The sequence below is a fragment of the Panthera uncia genome, unplaced genomic scaffold, assembly GCF_023721935.1.
Source record: "Panthera uncia isolate 11264 unplaced genomic scaffold, Puncia_PCG_1.0 HiC_scaffold_1123, whole genome shotgun sequence".
Lineage (NCBI taxonomy): Eukaryota > Metazoa > Chordata > Mammalia > Carnivora > Felidae > Panthera > Panthera uncia.
The window spans coordinates 602-16438 of record NW_026057726.1 but is presented as its reverse complement, the minus strand read 5'-3'; the positions used below and the strand labels follow the sequence as shown (position 1 = coordinate 16438).

Genomic DNA, 15837 nt, shown 5'->3' with positions numbered 1-15837 from the left:
CTCTCCCTCTCCCTCTGCCCCTCCCCAGCTTTCCCTCTCCCTCTCCCACTGTAAGAAAAACATTAAAAAAAAAAAGTAATGACTAACAGCCTACTGTTGACCATAATACTGATAACAACTGATTAACACCTATTTTGTGTATATATTATATACTATAGTTTTACAATAAAGTAAAAGAAGAGAAAATGGTAAGGAAATCATGAGAAAAATACATTGACAGTACTGTGCTGTATTTATCCAAAAAAAATCCACATGTAAGTGGACCCTCACAGCTCAAACCCATGTTGTTCAAGAGTTGACTGTGTACACATAAAACAGTACCTCATTCTTTTTGTATTAATTTCATTCTTTTTGAAATTAAAGGGTTTTTTAAATTTTTTTTTTTAAGGTTTATTTATTTTTGAGACAGAGCATGAATGGGGGAAGGGCAGAGAGAGGGAGACACAGAATCAGAAGCAGGCTCCAGGCTCTGGGCCATCAGCCCAGAACCCGACGCGGGGCTCGAACTCACGGACAGTGAGATCGTAACCTGAGCTGAAGTCGGATGCTTAACCGACTGACCCACCCAGGCGCCCTAAAGGGTTTTTGGGTTTTTTTTAATGTTTCTTAGAAAAGTTTCTTTTCCTCCTTTTCTAAGTTTTGGTCTTAATATAGATCTCTGTATGCCAAATATAATATTACCTTAGGTTTTTTTGTTAAAAATGCTTTCCCGATGTGTTGCATGCCTTTTACTGTGTATTGTTTTGTTTTATATTTTTAAGTAGAGAAAATTTGGGCTTTTTAAGATCATTTTTATGTGAGAAGTCAAGTCTATTAGTCTTCTCTTTCATTGCCTCTAGGCTAACAAATCCTTTCCCATCCCTGGATCAGATAACATTCATCTATATTTCTATCATTTCCATGTTTTGTTGACATTTAGTGTTTTAATCCATCAGAAAATAGATGATCATTTAGTAACAGAAAACTTGAAAACATTTTCTAATTTTAGATGTAATTAATAATCCTACCCTTTATTATTGATTTGTTTTGCCTCCTTTTCAGGCATTAAATCTTATTTGCATCAAGTTATTTTTCTAAATTATCTATTGATTCATTTATCTACCAGTACCATGCAGATCTAACTGCTATAGTTTTATAAGAGATGCTAACATTTTCAGTAGAATCCAGGGAAGGTTGCTTCTGCCTCATTATATTTTTTTTTTCAGCATTTTTTAGTGCTGTTCTTCTCATATGTATGTTCTTTCACATGATGTTAAAAAGATATTTTGGCAATTTTCAAGGAAAAAATATCCTGTCAGAATTTTTATTACATTAAAACTGAAATTTGGAAAGAATTGACATTTTCACATAAATCCTGCTTCCCTTCAAGAACATTTTATATCTACATTGTCACAATTCTATTATATCTCAGTTGAGTTTTATAATTTACTCCATAGAGATTCCCACATTTCATTTTATTGTTATTCATAGACTTTTTCTCCCTTTTATTACTATTGTGAACAGAATCTTTTTCTCACTGTTACTGCTAACTGGTTATTGCCTTAGAGATTAGCCACAATAATATTAACCCAGAAAACGTTTAAAGCAAGTATTACCAAGTGCTCTTTTCAACAAAAGAGAAAAATTTCTAAAAAGTATTCATAATGCATCTAACTTTAAGAATGGAAAAATATCTCATGGATTGGAAGAATATCATTAAAATGTGTATACTACCCAAAGCAATCTACACATTAAATGCCATCCCTAATCAAAATAACACCAGCATTCTTCACAGGGCTAGAACAATCCTAAAATTTGTATGGAACCATAAAAGACCCTTAAGAGCCAAAGTAACGTTGAAAAAGAAAACCAAAGCTGGAAGTATCACAATTCCAGAATTCAAGCTGTATTACAAAGTTTTAATCGTCAAGACAGCAAAGTGGCACAAAAACAGACACATAGACCAATGGAACAGAATAGAGAACCCAGAAATGGACCCACAAATGTATGGCCAACTAATCTTTGACAAAGGAGGAAAGAATATCCAATGGAATAAAGACAGTCTCTTCAGAAAATGGCGTTGGAAAAACTGGAGAGCAGCAAACAGAAGAATGAAATTGGACCACTTTCTTACCCCATACAGAAAAGGAAACTCAAAATGGATGAAAGACCTAATTGTGAGACAGGAAACCACCAAAATCCTACAGGAGAAAACAGGTAGCAACCTCTTTGACCTCAGCCACAGGAACTTCTTACTAGATGTGTCTCCAGAAGCAAGGGAAACAAAAGCAAAGATGAACTACTGGAACCTCATCAAGATAAAAGGCTTCTGTACTGCAAAGGAAACAATCAACAAAACTACAAGGCAATGGATGGAATGGGAGAAGATATTTGCTAACAACATATCAGATAAAGGGTTAGTATCCAAAATCTCTAAAGAACTTATCAAACTCAACACCTAAAAAAGCAAATGATCCAGTGAAGATATGGGCAGAAGACATTAATACACACTTTTCCAAAGACAACATTCAGATGGCGAACAGACACATGAAAAGATGCTCAATATCACTCATCATCAGGGAAATACAAATCAAAACCACAGTGAGAGACCACCTCACATCTGTCAATGGCTAAAATTAGCAACTCAGGAAACAACAGATGTTGGCAAGGATGCAGAGAAAAGAGAACCCTTTTGCACCGTTGGTGGGAAAGCAAACTGGTGCAGCTACTCTGGAAAACAGTAAGGAGGTTCCTCAAAAAATTAAAAATAGACCTACCCTACGACCAACAATTGCACTCCTAGGTATTTATCCAAAGGATACAAAAATGCTGATTCAAAAGGGAACATGCACCCCAATGTTTACAGCAGTACTGTAAACAACAGCCAAAGTATGGAAAAAGCCCACATGTCTCAACTGATGAATGGATACAGAAAAAATGGTATATAATGTATATATATTATATATAATACACACACACAATGGAATATTACTCAGTGATCAAAAAGAATGAAATCTTGCCATTTGCAACATGGATGAAACTAATATCAGTGCTAAGTGAAGTAAGTCAATTAAAGAAAGACAAATACCATATGATTTCTATTCATATGTGTAACTTAAACACAACATAGATGAACACAGGGGAAGGGAAGGAAAAATAAGATAAAAAACAGAAGGAGGTAAACCATAAGAGACTCAACTACAGAGAACAGACTGTTGGTGGAGGGGAGGTGGGTGGGGGCATGGGCTAAATGGGTGATGGGTATTAAGAGGGCACTTTTGAGATGAACACTGGGTTTTACGTGTGATGAATCACTAAATTCTACTCCTGCCACCAAAGAAATTAAAAAAAAAAAAAAAAAAGGTCTTGCTGATGAACCCTCTAAAATAAACTGTGCATACTCCTATGTAATTAAATAAGTTGATTTGCTCAATTGCTTAGGCCATAATTTTTATATATAGGGTAATAATTACTAAACTGTTAGCAAAAATTGTTTCAGAGCAATTATTCTAACAATTAGGTATCAGAGCCAGTTTTCTACTGAGATTTCTCCTAGTCTATAAAAATGAAAGCATGAGAAAGCATGAGATCTGTATAAAGGAGATTGCTTCATTTTCTCTTCTCAGTAACAGGGTGAAATGGAGAGAAAGGGATATGGGTCCACATCATTTGAAAATGCTGTAAAGTATCTAAGATACATATGCCCTAAAGAAAAAAATACCAGAATGTGTCTTCATTTTAATTCTACAACAATGAGTTTCTTCAGACTGTCATGAGCATCAATGGTTGCAGGTGAGAAAACTTCAGCTCAATCCAGCTCTAGACCAAACGGACTCACTGACTCACACGATTAGAAAGTCCAAGAGTAGACAAGGCATACTCCTGTTTCTTTCCTCCACAGCCCTCCTCTTCCTCTACTTTATTCTTCCTTTTGGTTCTGCTTTTCTACGCTTCTCTTTGCATATTGACTTCATTCCCCAGTGTCAACAAATAGGGTTTATCTCCACCCCTGGAACTCATGTGCCTTCCCATGTACTTGCTACCCATTTCCCATTCTGCCTAATAAACTTATTAACATAAGGAACCGATGTGAAGTTCTGCATGGTGTCCAGACAGTCTTAAGTCCCTTCATACTGTATTATAACAGATGGAAGGAGAGTTAGCACAGTCCTGTGGCAAGATCACAAATATATACTGTTATCTAGTCCACATGAATGAAAACTGATTCTGATCCTTTTCTTGATAAGGATGAAAAGACATTCACCATATTGATGGCTGCATACATAGTTCTGAGGCTGTGTTAATCTGCTCTAGCAAGAAGTATGTCTGGCAAAGCCACCACAACTGATGCTAATACTTGATTGTATCTGCAGTAGTCCATGATCATCTGCCAGAAACCATTTCATTGTCAAGACTGGTGAACTAGGGGCGCCTGGGTGGCTCTGTCGGTTGAGCGTCCGACTTCAGCTCAGGTCACAATCTCGCGGTCCGTGAGTTCAAGCCCTGCGTCGGGCTCTGGGCTGATGGCTCAGAGCCTGGAGACTGCTTCTGATTCTGTGTCTCCCTCTCTCTCTCTGCCCCTCCCCCGTTCATGCTGTCTCAAAAATCAAGAAATGTTAAAAAAAATTTAATTAAAAAAAAAGACTGGTGAACTAAATGAGGATTTGATGAAGACCATTTCTGCCTTTTTTAAGTTTGGAGAAAGGCATTAATATCAGAAACAACTCTAGGTTGTAACATTGTTTTTATTTACTCTCTTGGCCAAGACGTAGGACAGCTTTTCAGGCTTCCCCCACATGACAGCTCTTAACCATAGGCCAAGAAACAACAGGAGAGTGCTACCAACTTCCAAGTATGTCCATTCCAATAAAACCTTTCTAATTTTCAAATGTAAACATTTAAAGCTAAAACATTCCCTCTATACATGACATCAGCTGCATCTTCCAATGTGTTGTATTTTCGTTTTTAATTAGTTTGAAATATTTCCTAGGGTTTTTCCTGGGGTTTCCCCAGTATTGGGTTACCTGAGTAAATAGCCATCATCCCTTTGAAAGAGAATGGAGAAATTCCTTAACGTTTACACTTGTCATAGCACTTCAACATTTTCCCTCAGGGGAATCACCTTCTTCAGGCAATGGCTTCTGTGTCTGAGACTTGACTCAGTCCAAAAATTGGGTAAGGATAGTGACATTTTATTTGGTTAATTGGGATCAGCCTCTTGATCATCCATCCCTAATTTCTCTTAATAGTATCAAGTCTAATGCTCTTGTTAATCGTCATCTACTTGGACCCCAATAACACTGTGTGCTAGAAACCATCTCCATAGCTCTCTGAAGTTCAGGCCCACCTCACTACCGCTCCAACCCCACTGCTCCTTACAATAATGGTCCTCATCTTGTTTCAGATGGTTAAACAGGGCCCACCTAGCCCCTGTCAAGGACAGTTCTGTAACAGCATCTCCTATCATCAGTTCCGACATACAAAAGTTCTCACCAGAGGCCTTGCCAATCCTGTGAGGAGCTCTAGACCCGGGTTGGACTTTCAGACTTATCCCAAGTTGCGACAAGTTGTCCAGGCCTTTGTACCCCTGCATTGACCAGTCACTGAATTCAGTCTGCTGCCCCTGTCCCCCACCTGCAGAAGGTGTCACTTTTGGTGAAGCATCTACCTTCAGCCTGAAACCCCCAAAGAGATGCAGCTGTGAGCTGTGACAAGCCAGCACTCCTGGCAGCTAGGGGAATGAGTGCTTCAGTCCAGAACAGGAATATGGTTGGTACATCACAGCATCCACCACAGTAACATACATTTGAGAAATGATTAATAAAAGGCCTATAGTTTGGGGAGAGTGGAGGAGTAGAGGATTTTGTTTTTTAACTGACTTAATGACACTCTAGCTCAAACCAGCTGAAGCCATTTCCATAGAGCTAATAAAAATAAACTCAGGTGAGGAGACATAGTTTCTAAGTTGTCACTGAATCTCTCTCAAGGCAGGACACCTTCTCCAAATACTTTCTTTACTTTTATGAAGAACTAGAGAAATTGGATTGCACATTGGAGGCCTAAAAGTGCAAAGCCTGCTCACAGATGTATTTTGATGGGTACCCAGTATTTCTAAAAATCAGATTAGTTGCAAACAGTTAAAACCAATAAATCTCACAAAAATCAGACCGTTTACTTCTCTTGAAAAAAAGATCTAGAAACACTGGTCAAACAAGAGTACATTCTCAGGAATAGACTTCTTTCTCCCCTTTGTTCCACTCAATGGCTGGAACCCCAGCAAACCCAGCCAGTCTCCTGGTAAAGGCACTTTTGATGGCCTGTGGCATAACAGATTTAAGTTGGCAGAGGTTCGGGTTGCAGTAAGTTTGCACCACTGAGCAACTGAGAGCCTGCAGTATATTTTTTATTTCCTGGAGTTTCAGAACATCACTAGAATTTGCAAATACCTTAATCCACTGAATTCTTCTTGACCCTTTATCTCCAAAGGTCAACCATGTGAACAGACAGTCTGGGACGACTATGCCCATAGTGAAAAGACGACCTTGTAACTTATCAGCCAATCCAGACTATCCACTTTCGGATGCAGCTGTAAACAGAAATGAATTATTCTATGCCCCATAAGGCTGGCTTCCAGATTAGATATTTTTAAGTTTCACCCAGATCATAATCCTACCCTACCATTCAATATTAAAAGCTATTTTCTAAGGACTTGGCCATTTTAAATGTGTGTATCTTTACCTAAAGAATATCCCATAGAATAATCCTCCTGCTCATTTACTCCAAAGCATATTATGGCATTCGGATCCCCAAGAATCATAAATCTCTTGCAGAATATGTAGAATGGACCAATGAACTTTGTGTGACCATCTGCTCAAATAGACAGCAAGCACCCTGACAAAAGGGAATATAAGTATTAAGAGCAATCACACCTAGATGACCGGAGAACCAAATAAGGAAAGCAGAAGTTTCCTATCACTCACACCAGGGACTCAGAAGCAACCACCTTAAGGTTGGGGGTGGGGGACAGGGGATAGTAGTAACTTTCATTTCTAACAAAATATTGTACTGTCTTTTCCCCCCAGCACCCAAGAAAGACATCAAGTCTAAACCTTGATTACAGTCTATAACACAAATCTGATATGACCAGCACTCCAAAAGCAAACCATCTATATGAAAACCCCGAAGACCTTTAATCACGGGGGATCAGCTAGAGGGTTCCGAATAATTGTCCTTTTTTTGGCAGTAATGGGTTTGGTGACAGCAAGCAGAACAAAGGGAAAGAGGGGATGGTGACAGCCTGGGAAGAACAAGCTGAATGCTGAGGTAAGAAGGTTCCTAACATTGGACACTCTCCAGTGATAAGATAAATCCATCTCACTGGCGTCTTGTGGGAATGAGGTAATCAAAATTATGCTATGGCTTATTATGCATAGAATGATGAACAGATGTTTTCACTCTCCTCTGAAGAGCCAACAAGTAGGGAAGGGCACACACTGCAGCACAAAGGATGTAACTGTGTTTGTGCATCCACGACACCTACTGAAGCCAAATCTCTCAGGAACAGGGTCAGGATTTGGCATCTTTAGCAAGCACCAGAGGTGAATCAAATAGAGATGGTCTTCACACCATATTTACATAAACCCTGAACATAAGTGAACCAGAAGGAAGACCTTTCTAGAAGTCGGGAGCGAAGTGATAAAAGGGATTACCGAAGACACAGAACAGAAATCCTGATTAGTGGGGCGCCTGGGTGGCTCAGTCGGTTAAGTGGCCGACTTCGGCTCAGGTCATGATCTCACGGTCCGTGGGTTCGAGCCCCGCATCAGGCTCTGGGCTGACAGCTCGGAGCCTGGAGCCTGTTTCAGATTCTGTGTCTCCCCCTCTCTGACCCTCCCCCATTCATGCTCTGTCTCTCTGTGTCTCAAAAATAAATAAATGTTTAAAAAAAAAAAAAAAAAAAAGAAATCCTGATTAGTGACCTGTACATAGTTCTGGGAGACACAACAAGGGAAGTTTAAGGCAAAAGTGTTATTTTTTTTAGAATAAAACCTCACTGGCTATATCAGCAGGAGGTCAAGAAGTAAACACTAGAGTGGAAAGAGGTCTAAACTGAGCTTCCTGGGAAGTGCCGGTCTCCCACCAGCTCTAACTGGCAGAGTAAACTTCCACAATTGCTTTACTCTGCACTTCTTTAGGTACAGTTTTCTTCATAAATAAAATGAGATTAGCCTAGAATTTCTAGGTGCCCCTAGATTTATTTATTTTCAGAGAGACAGAGATGGCACAAGTGGGAGAGGGACAGAGAGAGACAGAGGGAGAGAGAGAATCCCAAGCAGGCTCCTTGCTGTCAACACAAGGCCTAGTGTGGGGCTCAAACTCACCACACTCCAAGATCATGACCTGAGCCTAAAGCAAAAGTCGGATGCTTAACTGCCTAAGCCACCTGGGTGCCCCAGTTTTCTATTGCTTTATAACAAATTACCACAAACTCAGTGACTTTATTTTATTTTTTTGATGTTTATTTTTGAGACAGAGCATGAACAGGGGAGGGTCAGAGAGAGAGAGAGGAAGACACAGAATCTGAAACAGGCTCCAGGCTCTGAGCAGTCAGCACAGAGCCCGACGCGGGGCTCAAACTCATGGACCACGAGATCATAACCTGAGCTGAAGTCGGACCCTTAAACCGACTGAGTCCACAAACTCAGTGACGTTAAACACAGGTTTACTATCTCACCATTTCTGGAAGCTAGAAGTCCAGGCCTAGCAAAGCTCATAGTGTCACACCAGGCTGAGACCAAGATGTCAGCCTGGACTGTTTTTTTTCTAACCTAGAGGTCAGAGTCTTCCTCTGTTATAGACTCAACTTTGTCCCCAAAGAATTCCTACATTGAAGTTCTCACCCCTGGTGTGACTGTATTTGAAGAATGAAACTTTAGGGAGGTAATTAAGCTTAAATGCTATCATAGGGTACAGTCCTCATCTGATAGGGCTGGTGTTCTTCTAAGAGGAAGAGGCAACAGGAACCTCTCAGTTGCTCTCTGCCCTCCACCCCTCACTATCCCAAATGCCCATATGAAGAAACAATGAGAAGGCAGCCATCTGCAGGCCAGGAAGAGAGACCTCACCAGAAACTAACCCTGCCAACATCATCATTTCCAGAACCATAAGGAAATACTTTTCTGTCATTTAAGACACCCAGTCTGTGGCATCCTGTTATGGCAGCCCTACCAGGCTGATACATCTTTCAAGCCCACATGGTTGTGACAGAATTCAGTTTCTTGTGGTTGTAAGACTGAAGTCCTGGTTTCCTTGCTGGCTGTCAGCCAGAAGCTATTCTCACCTCCTACAATCCACCTGCATTCCTTGCCATGTAGTCCCTCATACCTTCAAGTTAGCAATAAAGAAGTTATTGCACAATGAATCTCCCTCATGCTTCAAATCTTTGACTTCCTCAGTCTCTAACCTATAGGCTCAGATTTTAAAAGCTCACTAAAATGGGGTGCCTGAATGACTCAGTCGTTAGGCATCTGATTTCAACTCAGGTCATGATCTCACAGTTTGTGAGTTCAAGCCCCGCATGGGGCTCTGTGCTTGGAGCTTGGATAACTCAGAGCTTGGAGCCCGCTTCAGATTCTGTGTCTGTCTGCTCCTCCACCACTTGCACTCTCTCGCATTGTCCCAAAAAATGAATAAGCATTAAAAAAAATTTTCTTAAGCTCACTAAATGGACAATGTGATTACATCAGCTCCACCTAATAAACTATCCATTTTAAGGTCATTTAATTTGTGACCTACCTTAGTTACATTTGGAAAATCTCTGTAAGCACCACCAACATTAGTGCTTGATTCAACAGTTGAGAGAAGTTGTATATACAACAGGGTCCAGCAATCTTGGGAGCCATATTAGAATTCTACCTACCACACCCCTTCAAATCAACTAAGTGCTAATGTTTTATAATTGTAGGATGTAAAGATTTTAATCACTCATTTCATAAGAGTACACATTTATAATGTCATGTTCCTGGCAAACCTGGACGTATTACATTGTATCATCATAAAGTTTCTGGTTTTATATGTTTCCCCTTAAAATGTAATTTGTGGTCATTGTCTTTTTTTTATAAGGAGATTAAATAGGGCTGTAATTAAAGTTTGTTTTAAAAACTTAAGAACAGGTAAAAAAAAATACACTTGGACTATTAACTTTCATCTATAAAAGAATAAAACTAAAGATAGTTTTTCAACATTTCTTTAGCTGAGAAGCTCTTTAATCAAGTGAAATCTTATACAGAAGTTCAAATAACAAGTAGGCTATTCCTCTGAAGTGAAATGAGATCCCATTTGGCCCACACTAAAAATAGAGGCATATCTGTATCGAACAGAATCCTACTCCTTCACTTTACTGAAACTTTCAAGTTTAAAGACCATATACCTCATCTAAGCCTATGTATTAAAATCACTGGTAAAGTCAAGCCTAGAACTCAGATTTCCCACCTCTTGGTTTAATGGTCTTTACGGTTCAGCATGTGTAACAAACTGTAGTTCTCTCCCTGATCCTTTCTACCATGCAATAGTTGGAAAAGTGGAGTCAGCCCACTTCCAGGGATGAAATCCAATTGTGATTTCACAATTGGGGACAGTGGTCCTCTTACCTTTGCCACAGTTAATTGGTTAAGGTCAACTAGACCTAAACCACTTTTTGAGTAGTATATTCATTTTTGAGATGGAGATAGAGTAGGGGAGGGGCAGAGAGGGAGAGAGAGAATCCCAAGCAGACTCTGCAACATCAGCATGAAGCCCAATGCAGGGCTTGAACCCACCAACCATGAGATCATGACCCAAGCTGAAACTAAGAGTTGGGCGCTTACCCAACTGAGCCACCCAAGTGCCCCATGAATAGTATTAAGTCAAAGGTAAATGATTCAGAAATGAGCACATTCAGGCCATTTACTCTTGAGGGTAAGTGAAGATCCCTCCCTCTTCTGCGAGAGTCAATAGAAGCCTGTCCTCACAAAGACTGATGCTTAGCTTTGACATATCTCAGTATCTAAGTTGAGGTAATCAGTCCCTGGTCTCACTGTCCTCCAGGAGCAAAAGTAAATCATCACTGGAGAAAGAGAACACAGTCCAGAGCCCCAACTGCTCATAATTTTTTATATACTATATATAACATTTAATCTAAAATTAAAAGGCATCAAAAAGATAAGAATTACCTGAAAATTAAGGGTGGTGAAATTTAGGTGAAAATTAAGACAACAAAACAGACTCATAGGAAATCCAGACACTGAACTTATCAGACATAAAATTTTAAATAGCCCTGGCTGATGCATTCAATATAAAAAAGCAAAATGGAAAATTTCACAGCTGAAGAGGATTTTTAAAAAAAAATCAAATAGAAATTTAGAAACTGAAAAACACAGAATTAGTCAACTTAAGATAGAATTAAGGTCAAGAAGATAATTCAAAAGAAAATATCCAGTGGATATGAAGACTCAGTATCATCAGTTCTTCCCAACTTTGTCTATAGATGCAACATCATCCCAAACAAAATTTCAGCATTTTGTGGACAGGCTGATTTTAAAGTTTATGGAGAGATAAAAGATCCAGAAGAGTCAAAACAATAATGAAAAAGAACAAAGCTGAAGGACAGACATTACCCAATGTCAAAATTTACTATAAAGCTACAGTAACCAAGTAAGTGTGGTATTAACAAAATAACTTTAAAAAATAAGTAACAGAATAGAGAGCCCTGATATAGGCCCACAGAAATATATTTAACTGATATTTTTACAAAGTAGCAAAGGCAATACGGTGGGGGGAAAAAAAAAGTTTTGTGTTTTTTTAATGCAAAAATCCGGGCTTTATTTTTACTTATTCTTACATTGGTGGGTGGTGATGTCAGGAACTTACAGGCAAACAAGAACTTTTGTTTTCTACCTCTTAGATGAACAAAAATACACACAATGTGGCATTATCATTAGGCAAGACTTGCTTTTTTACATTTCACACAAGAACACAGTATCCTTTTTTGAACGAAATGCCCAGATTACTAAGGAAATCACCTTTGGGGGAAGTGTTTAATAAGCATATTTAAATAAATCCTCCAGTAGGAAATGGAAGAATTCATTGCCTTTACTTAGAAGAATGCTATGTAAGTAGTTATCTGTCAAATTTATCTCTGCAGCTCACTAATAGTTCCTCACTGGAAAAGTCAGTATTTCCACATCACAGTCCCCAAAATGACTTTCAAGTCTCAAAATTCTGTGTCTCCTTTGGCTTCTCTCTTGATTCCACCCAGGCTTTAGTAATGGTTCACTTCATATCATCATCTCCATCTTCATAAGTTTCTTTAGAACATTCATCAATCCCTCACTAGGATCTGTTTCAGTGTCATAGGAGGCCTTTTCTTTTTCTTTACATTCTTTTTCAACCTGAGTCAGGTAGTCCCACCACATGTTTTCAGCTTTCTTTAACTTTTTTTTGAACTGCCTTCCAGAGATGGGTTTCAAGAGATTGTTCACAATCATGGAGTAAAGCTCTTCCCATTTAGTTTCTTTACCAAGAGATCAGATGACCTCTCTGTGAAATGCACCTACATATTCTCAGTGGGGATTTGATGAACTCCAGTTAAGGTAATGTAGATTTTCACAAACTTATCTGACTGATCCCATCGGTAATTACTGATTTTCACTGTGTAGCCCATTGTAATAGGGGCAATCACAGCATCGGGCTTTTCATGGTCAAGACGTTCTGCTTTTCTCTTATTTCTGCTGGATCCTGTTCTTGATTTTTGTCTCAATCTTGGATTTTTCAGCCATAAGGGCATCACGTACTCTTTTTCTAGGGGCCTTTTCCAGCAGCACTTTGACCTCTTCTAGACCTTCCTGTAACTCTTCCAAAGCTGAAGCCACGGTCGGGCTGCGTCAGTCAAGGCCGCAGCTACAGCTGCGCAGGGAAGAGAACAGGAAACACCACCCAACCCACTCACTGGGATGCAGGTCCCACCCACGCCAGTCTCAGTACCCACAGCCCGTACGTGCATACTTGACCCTGCTCATCATTCAGCCCCAAGAAAGTCTTTTCAACAAATGGTGCTGGAACAACTAAATATCCACATACAAATAAATAAATCTATGCATAGACTTTATATACTTTTCACAAAAATTCACTCAAAATGGATCCTAGGTCTACATGTTAAATGCAAAACTATAAAACTCCTAGAAGACAAAATAGGAGAAAACCTAGATGATCTCAGATATGGGAATAAGGACTTAGATACAACACCAAAGCCATGATCCATGAAAAATAATTGATGAGCTGGACTTCATTAAAATTAAAAACTTATGCTCCATGCAAGACACCAGCAAGGAAATGAGAAGACAGACCACAGACCGGAAGAAAATATTTATAAAAGACACTTCTGATAGGGGCGCGTGAGGGCTCAGTAAGTTAAGCATCTGACTTCAGCTCAGGTCATGATCTTATGGTTCGTGGGTTCAAGCCCTGCGTCGGGCTCTGTGCTGACGGGTGGGATCCCGGAGCCTGCTTCAGATTGTGTCTTCCTCTCTGCCCCTCCCCTGCTCACACTCAGTCTCCCTCAAAAATGAACATTAGAATATACAAAGAATTTTTAAAACTCAATAAAAACAACTTCAATTAAAAATGGGCCAAAGAGCTTAACAGCACCTCAGCAAAAAAAAAAAAAAAAAAAAAAAAAAAAAAAAAATATATTTTATATATATATATATATATATATATATATATATATATAGACAGATGGCAAATAAGCATATGAAAAGATACTCTACATAGATCATCAGAGAAATGCAAATTAAAACAGTGGCCAAAATCTGCAACAATGACAGCAAGTGCTGGCAAGGGCATGGAGCAACAGGTGGGAATGCAAAATTGTACAGCCACTTTAGAAGACAGTTTGGTGGTTTCTTACAAAATCAAACATACTCTTACCATACAACCCAGCAATTGTGCTCCTTGATATTTACTCAAAGGAATTGAAGACTTATATGCACATAAAAACATGCACATGTACGTTTACAGCAGCTTTATTCATAGTTGCCAAAACTTAGAAGCAACAAAATGTTTTCCAGTAGGTCAACAGATAAAATGTGGCACACCCAGACAATGGAATATTCAGTGCTAGGAAGAAATTAGCTATCAAGCCATGAAAAAAAACATGCAGGTAATTTAAATGCATGTTGCCAAAATGAAAAACAATCTGAGAAGTCTCCATACATATTATACCAACTATATGACATTCCAGAAGAGGCAAAACTATGGAGAAAGTAAAAAGATGAGTGGTTGCTAGGGACTGGGATGGGGTTAGAGGGTAAATAGGTAAAACACAGGATTTTTAGGGCAGTGAAAATACTTTGCATGATACTAGAAGATGCACAGATGTCATACATTTGTCTAAACCCATACAACACCAAGAGTGAACCCTAAGGTAAACTATAGACTTTAAGTGTGTCACATAATGATGTGTCATTGTAGGTACATCAGTGTAACAAATGTACCACTCTAGTTCAGGTTGTTAGGTTGTTGATAATGGAGGAGGCCATGCATTTGTAGGGGCAAAGGGATATATGGGAAATCTGCCTTCCGCTCAATTTTGCTGTGAACTTAAAACGGCCTCACACACACACACACACACACACACACACACACACACACACGTTTTAAAAAAGAAATATCTGAAATGAATCAGAAAAAAAAAAAAAAAAAGAAAAAATCTCAACAGTTTAAGACCAAAGGAATACAAAAAATACATAACACATGTAATTAGGCTCCTGGCAGGCGGGGGAGAGAGAATGAGAATAAAGCAATATTTAGAGTGATACTGCTACAAATTTTCCAAAAATAAAAGATATCAAACCACAGATTCAAAAGATATTACAAATACCAAGTAGGGTAAATACCAGGAAAATCTTATTGGGGTACATCAGAGTAAGATGTACCTAGTTTATTTACAGAACTAAAACTGCTAAAAATCAAAGGTTTAAAAAAGAAAAAAAAACATTTTTAAACAGCCAATATAAAAACATTAAAGATTACTTTCAAAATACAATGACTTGCAAAAACTTTTCAAAAGAAATAATGAAAGCCAGCAGATAATGGAATAATATCCTCAAAGTACTTTAAAATTCTATATACAATAAAAATACCTTTCAAAGGTAAAAATTCAATAAATCCATCATCAAAAACAGAGAACTTAGCACCAGCAGATCTACAAAAGAGGAAGAGCGATTGAAAGAGAAAAGAACTTAAAAGGGATTGGAAAAATATAAAAGACTATAATAGATTTAAAGACAAATATTTAAGTAATTACAATAAATTAACCTGACTAAATAGTCCAATTAAGAGGCAAACATTGATAGATTTGAAAAACAAAAAACTAAACTCAATTCTGTATTTGTTTTAAATTTTATTGATGTTTATTTTTGAGAGAGACGGAGACAGAATGCGAGTGGGTTAGGGGCAGAGAGAGAAGGAGACACAGAATCCGAAAGCAGGCTCCAGGCTCTGAGCTGTCAGCACAGAGCCCGACGCAGGGCACAAACTCACGAGTTGTGAGATCATGACCTGAGCCCAAGTCAGATGCTCAACCGACTGAGCCACCGAGGCGCCCCAATTCTGTATTTTTTTACAGAAGACATGCCTTAAATACAAAGGGCCTAAAGTAATTTATCCAAGGGATACAGGAGTACTGATGCATAGGGGCACCTGTACCCCAATGTTTATAGCGGCACTCTCAACAATAGCCAAATTATGGAAAGAGCCTAAATGTCCATCAACTGATGAATGGATAAAGAAATTGTGGTTTATATACACAATGGAATACTA

General features: G+C 38.8%; 1 pseudogene; it reads right to left on the bottom strand.

The window, feature by feature from the left end:
* Positions 1 to 12229: 12229 nt before the first annotated feature.
* LOC125916775 (calcyclin-binding protein-like) lies at positions 12230 to 12894 on the bottom strand (annotated as a pseudogene).
* Between the last annotated feature and the right edge of the window lie 2943 nt (positions 12895 to 15837).